The 8,016-nt window shown below is 35.6% G+C and overlaps 1 long non-coding RNA gene across 1 annotated transcript; it reads left to right on the forward strand.

Annotated features, from left to right (window-relative positions):
• Positions 1-2,768: 2,768 nt before the first annotated feature.
• LOC113044628 (uncharacterized) lies at positions 2,769-7,137 on the forward strand. The gene is made up of 2 exons (XR_003275893.1): positions 2,769-3,087; positions 6,452-7,137. It is a non-coding gene; the product is annotated as an uncharacterized LOC113044628 (long non-coding RNA).
• Positions 7,138-8,016: the final 879 nt, after the last annotated feature.

Below are 8,016 nucleotides of genomic sequence, written 5' to 3' on the forward strand. Positions count from 1 at the left end.
GTGTGAACGGCGATCTTAGTACATTGAAATCTAAGTAGCCTTACAAATCAGAGAACACGGGCGGAAATATTGTCGTTAATGCGTTTAGGGGGCGTGGCTTTGGACGCTGATTCCAGGGAAGGTGGGAGCATTTTCCGAGATCTCCTACTGCACCTTTAATTTATAACTATCATTTACAATGCAACTTTGTTGAGTCTATAAACACACTTTCTTTTTATTTTTTATTTTTTTCTCCTGGGTTTATTGAGGTAGGTTTATTGGAGATATAAAATGTAATTGTATGGATATATGTACTATATAAAAAAGACCTTTAAATATAAGACAGAACAGAGTTGAGAGAGTCTCACGGCCCCCATGTCCTTCAAACTGTCCGCACATATTGTGCCATCATTAAACAGTGTACGGGAACCATCAGTGTGCATTTTAATACAGTTTGAACATTTCTATTTATTGCAACCTGGATCTAAGGACAGGGTGTAACATAAATAAACCTTTCCGAGAGGTGTTCTCAAGGGTAAAGGGATGGTTTATCCGAAAAGAAAAAGTTTGTCATTTACTCAACCTCTAGTTGTTCTAAAACTTTATGAGTTTCATGAAGAATATCAGTAACCAAACAGTTTATGGACACCCCTTTTTTTCTGTTGATAATACAAAGGACAAGTAACAATGACAAAAGCAACAACATGGCTTGCTATCTAACGATATACTGATTGTTCGATGATTAAACATCTTTCTGAAAAGAAAAAAAAAACTTATAGTGGACAAAAAACTCCATAATCCTAATTTTTAAAGTTTTTAAAACATGATCTACCACCTTTAATAAGTGTGTGCCATTGTTAAGATTGTCTGTGGTTTAATTCATTATATCATGAGCATAGTAATGTTATCTTTCTCTTATAGGCCCCTTTAATTTCACTAAATATCCATCACAGATGGTATACAGTTATTTGTGTTTTTTGTGCCAAATAATCTACAGTTTTACTTATAAATCTAAATCTATATTATGTTTTTACATGGATTAAGACACACTGCCTGTAGTCTCTCAAGATCGATGAATGATCCATCTGTTGGAACAATGCACTTGTCTTTTATTGGGAATGACAAACAGTCTTTATTAAAACTGGTTATTCAACTCTTTAATTTCTCTTTTGGTCCCGAAGGAACCAACGAACTGTTCTTGTCTTAACCTGCATGACACCAAAAAGCCAGTCAAAGCATGTTTTAATGTACACAATCACTATCATGTAACCTTTAACTTTGCGAGGAAAGCTTGAAATGTGCTTTTAAAACCATTCCTCAAGGCAAAGTCTATTTTTAGGAAGGTGTGGATTTGGAGAGATTTAGTTTTTTTTTTCAAATGCTTGGAGTGAATAAATGAAAGAAGTCTTAGCAAGGTTGAAAGCCTTTTGTTACAAGCATTGAGAACATCACCTGTAGCCTCCGTCTTCATGATAGACGCCTTTAATCTGCAGAAAACACACAGAAATAGACCTTTGTCTTCCTTCACAAACTGACAGCGTGTCTATCTGTATATCAGGTTCCTGGGAAAATCATTCTTACATGTCGGACACAGAAAATAATATCAAACTTGCTGTGAATGGGTGAGGCAGGTGCTTCGTGACCAGAGGATTTTTCTATAAAATGTTCCCTTATCTCAAACAAGCCATTAAATATCTATTTTTAATATGTTAAACAACTATTTAGATAGAGCTGATTACTATAGATAGACTAAAGAGAGGTGAATATACAAACAAAGCTATTTATAGTCATGCAAAAACAGATTTTTAATACAAGAATAAAACAGATTTATAATTTTTACTAAATTGCAAAAGGTTGCTTCATACTGAATAACAATAACTTACAGAGAGAAATACGTGATCACAGTTTTCTTAGGGAAAGGTTATTTGAGATACCATCTCAAATATATTACCAAAAATTGCTTTTTAGTTTTACTATTTACTAAATAATTTCTAACTGCATCTGATAAGAAGAGAGACTCAGTGAAGCATTAAGAGAAACATACGCTGAAAGGACCTTGAACATGAAACATTTGCTGCATCATTGAAAGGCTGATATGAATTAGGATCCTGTACTGTATAAAAGATACATATAGGAGTCTCTGCTCTGATGCACAATATAAACTTGTGCATAGATCAGCACCATAATTCAAAGAAGAAAAAGGAGAAGTTCTTGTGGTAAGTCTTATTGAGAAAACCCACGGAAATCACCACATCAAAATAGAGAAGAAAAAAGGACAAGGCAGAAGCATTGCAGAGGCGAAGATTTGATTCAAAAAATCGTGATCAAACAAGTTGTACTACACACCTTTCCTTAATTAAATGTTTCAACATAAGCAAAAGAGATGTCATTGAGAAACCCCCATTCTTTCCAAGTCACCTTTATTTGATGTATTCGTTTGTTACCAAATAAACTAATTTGCTAAAGTTCCAATAGCAACACGTCATTTAGGATTTTTTTTTTTTATGCAAATGATCAGCGTCATGATGATTTTATGAGTGACACAAGAAAAACATAACTGAAACTAAATTTGTGATTTGCAAAGCACACATTTAGATTTTTTCAAAGTAATTACAAGAGCACATGAGTCATTGTATATTCAAATTATTATATTAAAATTAGAGAAACTTGAAAATAGAGAGGAAGAAAATTACATACATTTCAATGCTTTCAACGCATTATGTTTTCAGCACTTTTTTGGTTTTAGTTTGTGCCAGGAGATTTACATGTAATTTCAAGTCATTTATAAAGTGTGATGTCAATAATATCAACGTCTGAATAACTGAAGTGACGTCAGAACCCCGCGGGGGCGCAGCTCCTTCTCTCTCTCTCTCTCTCTCTCTCTCTCTCACACACACACACACACACACACACACACAGCGCACTCACTCGAGGGACATATACTGGGTTTAGCGTTTTCTTCAATGAACGCACTGCACATTTATGCCATGTTAAATTATACATGGCATAATGTGTTTTAAAGAGTTCGATACACCTGGAGGTTTGTGGAATGGCTTTGGGAAGTTTCTGATTGGCCACTAAAAAGAGCAAAATGCACTCAGTTCAGAGGTAAGAAATTAACTGGATGGCTTGCGAATTATATGAACAGCTTGTTGTCGAACAAAATATTAATTCATTAATGCTATATAGACCTAATATCTCGTATAAGTGCACATTTGTACAGCACGATCATTTTCTTTAGGGGTATTTTTTTAAATGGGGAAAATATTGAGTTTATTTGACTTATATGTTTCAAAGAATGCACATTGTAAAAAAAAAAAAACATGTAAAGCTTACACAAGTCGCAAAAAAAGCGAATTTCTTTGCATCTCATTTGACCTGATAATCACAAATAACATCAATATGTTTTATAACTTCCATTCATTCAACATCTCTGCAAAAACAAACACACAAACAAAAAAAACATTAACAATTTAGACTTTTTAATTAGAGGGGAAAAAAACTCTTTACTTTAGTCTGGGGTGCAAATGACACATTTCCCAAACAGGAACCAGCTGAATGTGTTCAGTAGTGATGTAACTTATGAACCCGAGGCATCGAGAATAAAGGGGCGTGTCTGATGAAGCCTCGATTTGAAGCTTGTATAAGGTGCGTTCGACTTTACGCAGCATTGCGCAAACCGATCGCAGTCTGACCATAGACAGTAATTACCACATGACAACGATCACTTGTGTTTCGGGGGTTTATTCATCATTTTCAGTTCCAATAATTGCAATAAAGCTGTGTTTTTTGACCGGTAAAAGCTTTTTTACTGTAGTCGCACTGATGTATTGAGTCACGTTTATCATACAACACAGATAAAAGCATATATGCCCCACTGTATTAGTATTTAAATAGTAGGCCTATATGATTATGTTGAACTTTATTCTTGAAAATATACCGCTGTATTAAGCAGTATGTAAAAACTGTTTCTGTTGCGCATGAAAACTTTTCTAAAACGTCGGTGTATTTTACAAATATTACATTTAATTCACTTCCTCAGGGGTTGAAAAATCTGAACTTTGTCGAAATTTGAGCTGATCATCTCCGAAATCGCCAAAATGCATTTTTAAATAGGCGCTGTCTTTATAAATATATTCTTGCCTGAAATACTTTTAAAACTACATTTGAAACCATAACATAAATATTTTGAAAATTATCAGAATAAATGGCATAAATTATCCACCAGATGGCACTGTTTTCGAGACCAGTCACTAGCGTTCAACAGCCAGGACCGGCCCGTGAAATAGGAGACACAGGCAGTTGACTAGGGTGCAAAACGAAAGCTTTAGTCACTATACTTATTCTTCATTGAATAGGCTAAACTGAGCACTGCACATTTCAAAATTAAAATGCAGCGCAGGTGTTTTTATACGAATGTAGTATCTTTGAAAAGAACTGACCATCTTCAAAAAAGCTTCCAATATCATTTTGATTTCGTCTTTCCTGTAATGCCTGATAAAGCAGTGTTTGTGAGCGCAGTGCTTCTATACTTCTCCTGCTCCAACAGTGCCTCCTGCTGGCAGAGAATGAATTTGCATTTGCAAGTCTGTGGGAAACACTGGCATCTGTCAGCAAACAAACAAAAAGTATGCTTCAGGACTCTTTTGAGAAGGTGCTTATGTTTTGAGCTACTACTACTACTGCTATTACCATCTTGTACCCTGCAATAAGCATTTACTCAAACTCTCTTTCATGAGATCAATGGGGGAGAAGGTTTTGATTTTAATCTGATACATTTATAAACTTAAATTGACTCATTTTAAAAATATGCAAAGACTGTCTTCTTGCACCTGTTCCCAAAAGAAGGTCTTTTTGTTTCTTTTTCCACCCAGCCTGAAACAAAACAACACAACCGTCAGGTCATTCTTAATCTCTAAAAAGAAGGAAACAGAACAAACTACTGTGTTTGTAAACGGATGTTCCCCTTCAAGGGAACTCACACTGTGTCCTCTAGTGGATACTAAGGGGAATGCCATCAGCATGACTCATGTGTGAAAACACTCCAAATCCACTGGATCAGCCTGTGATGTCATTAGCAGAGTTTCTGGACATATAACTGGGCACTTGTAATACTTGTCATAAAATGTATTTGTCTTCAGGAGATGTTTATTGATTCAGTGTGTGTGGAAAAACACTATAGAAAAAGTCAGACAATCACTTTAAGAAGCTTTCTGACACCTAGTCACACATGACTTTTGTGTTATGTGTCATGTGCAATGCTCGATGGTACTGAATGCACTCATTTGTGATAAGTATTCTCGAGTAATGTGGGACAGGCTTCTTCATCTTGCAGCTAGACTGCCGAGGAATGGCAGAAACTCAGGTCGTGGGCTTCACAAGTTGTGGATAAGTTTGAGAAGAGTTTTGATCTTTCTGATGTGGGTGCTGAGTCATCTCAACCGGCCAGTCCCACGTGCGAGGAACTGCTGGAATCTAAAACGTCATCAGGCCTCATGCCTTAGCATCTCTTAAGATACACTCTGTATTAACAGAAATCTAGAGCAACATTTTTGTTTGCTGGATTTTGGAACGGACGGAGTGTTGTTTTTGCAATAGCTTTAGCTGTGATTGGATGGTCACCAATAACCACGATAACCTGTAAAAGAAGATCCATATTTATTGTTTATCACTAAATGCGATAGATATTCAAGCAATGGATTTCAAATGATGATAAGACCTTGATTCCAGCACTCTGGCATTTGGAAACAGCATCTGGTACAGCTGCACGAGGAGGATCGATCATAGACATGAGACCAACAAAACACAGATTCTCAGTGGGGAAGTTCACTTCTCGACCAAAGGCTAAAGTTTTCTATGACAGAAAACACCGAATTATTCATCTCTGTTATACAGATGTCATCATTTAAGAGATTTAGTCATACATTTTTTCCACATCTGTTTTAAAGATATTTTAATGTTGTATCGTCAACACAGTTGGTAGAGTTTTTTTTTTTACTTTTTTGTGTTAACTGAAAGACATCAGTACACAGAATTTTTCAAATGTGTTCTATCCTGTCTGATTTGTTTTGTCGAACAAAACGGTGGAATTTGTCATTATGTTTGGTCAGATCGCCTTCAATCAAGCCCTTTGCGAAGAGTGAATTGAATGCACAAATGCAGCGGTGTGCGCTGTAGCCTATATAATTTCTCATTAAAGCACAAATGAAACTGTTGCATGCATGCAAACTTATGAAGTCACCAAAAAGGCAATTAAAGCTACCTAAAAATGTGTATGTATATAAGTATTTGTTATATATATGAGTCACATTAGACATTAGACACAGTCACATGAGACACAACATGTGACTCAAATGCAGTGGTTTTCAAAAATGTTGCAATGGAAATCAATGAAGGAAATCAATGACTATTATATAAATACAATATTTTTGCCATAAAATGCATTTTTTTTTAACCTTGCATCCTTGTGCAGAGATGACGTAAATATCAGCTGGGATTCTGTCTCCACTTTTGACCTCCACAAGATCACCTACAACTACTTCCTCAGCATCAATGATCTTTTTCTCTGCATCACGCACAACCAGGGCTTTCTACATGACAATAACTGTACATAAACATCAGTATCCTTTGTAAAAGCTGTTAAATTTTTTGACCTGAGGAACACCTTAAAAGTATCCATGATCCTGGAGCATTTGGCCTCTTGATAGTATGAGAAACATCCATTGACTGTGACAACGAAAGCAAGCCTCCATCAGTGTCACACAGATCAGTCTGTAATCGAATACAGGTGGAACGATTTCTGTCTTGAGTTTGCATTGATTTCTAAAGCCCCTGTCGTGTGTTTATATGTAGACCTAAATCCCACGCCTAAATAATCAATGAAAAATGTACTTTGCATTTCTTTGTGCAATTTTTCAAACATTTCTAATAAGTTTTGAAAAGTATCAAATAGGCCCACTACACCATATTTCTTTTCAGTGTATAAACCTATTCACATTGCTGAAAGCCAATATGCTTTTAGAATATATAATAGGTAAAAATTGATATCCTGAATGCACTGTAAGTCACTTTGGATAAAAGCGTCTGCTAAATGCATAAATTTAATAACAGTGGTGTGTATGTTGTTTTGAGCTTATAAATAAACAAACCATTTACATGCATGACTAAAATGGCTTGGGACATACACACAGTACACTACTAACTATATACAAGATGTGTGTAAATGCCAACCCGAACAGAGATCACATCGGTGACAACACTAAAGGACAATAGAAACATTGACCAGAGCAACAGCATGAGGCAGAAAGTGCAGGGCAATGAAGGACTGAAGATTGTACTGATGGTGAACAACAAACTGATTGTCTTTTAGTAGGCAACGGCTCATTAAAGCAGTTTTGAAAGCTGGGAAAATGTGATCTAGCACCTTTATACAGAGTGTGTGTGTCATTGTAAAGACTTTAAATCTTCTAACCTGACTGAGGTCAGTAATAATGCTCCCTTTAATGCAGTTCTCCATTGCAATTGGTATGTATTGCCTTGTGTATCTAATGTAAAATATAGTTGAATTATTTATTAATATAATTAGTTAACTTAAGACACACTGCCTGTAGTCTCTCAAGATCTATGGACGATTTGAACAATGCACTTGTCTTTTATTGGGGATGGCAAATGGTCTTTATTAAAACTGGTAAACCAACAAACTGTTCTTGTCATTTAACCTGCATGACACCAAAAAGCCAAAGGGAGGTTTTTTTTTATTTTATTTTATTTTCAGACTAATGTATTTAATCACTGTAATATGGCCATTTATTTATTTATTTATTACTGTAGGCCTAATTAACAGATTCCGGGCAAAAAAAAAAAAACTCTGGGAGTGGGAGGAAATGGTAGTCATTCTTCCGGGATTCCCCCGTTTTTTTTTTTTTTTTTTTTTTTTTTTTTTAGGGATTGTGACGGGATGGATTTTTTTTTATGGGAGTGGAAAGGGAAAGGTTTGAAAATCCACTCCCGTGTCACCCTCTAGTTTACATGACCACG

Source organism: Carassius auratus, chromosome 26 (assembly GCF_003368295.1).
Source record: "Carassius auratus strain Wakin chromosome 26, ASM336829v1, whole genome shotgun sequence".
Taxonomy (NCBI): Eukaryota; Metazoa; Chordata; class Actinopteri; order Cypriniformes; family Cyprinidae; genus Carassius; species Carassius auratus.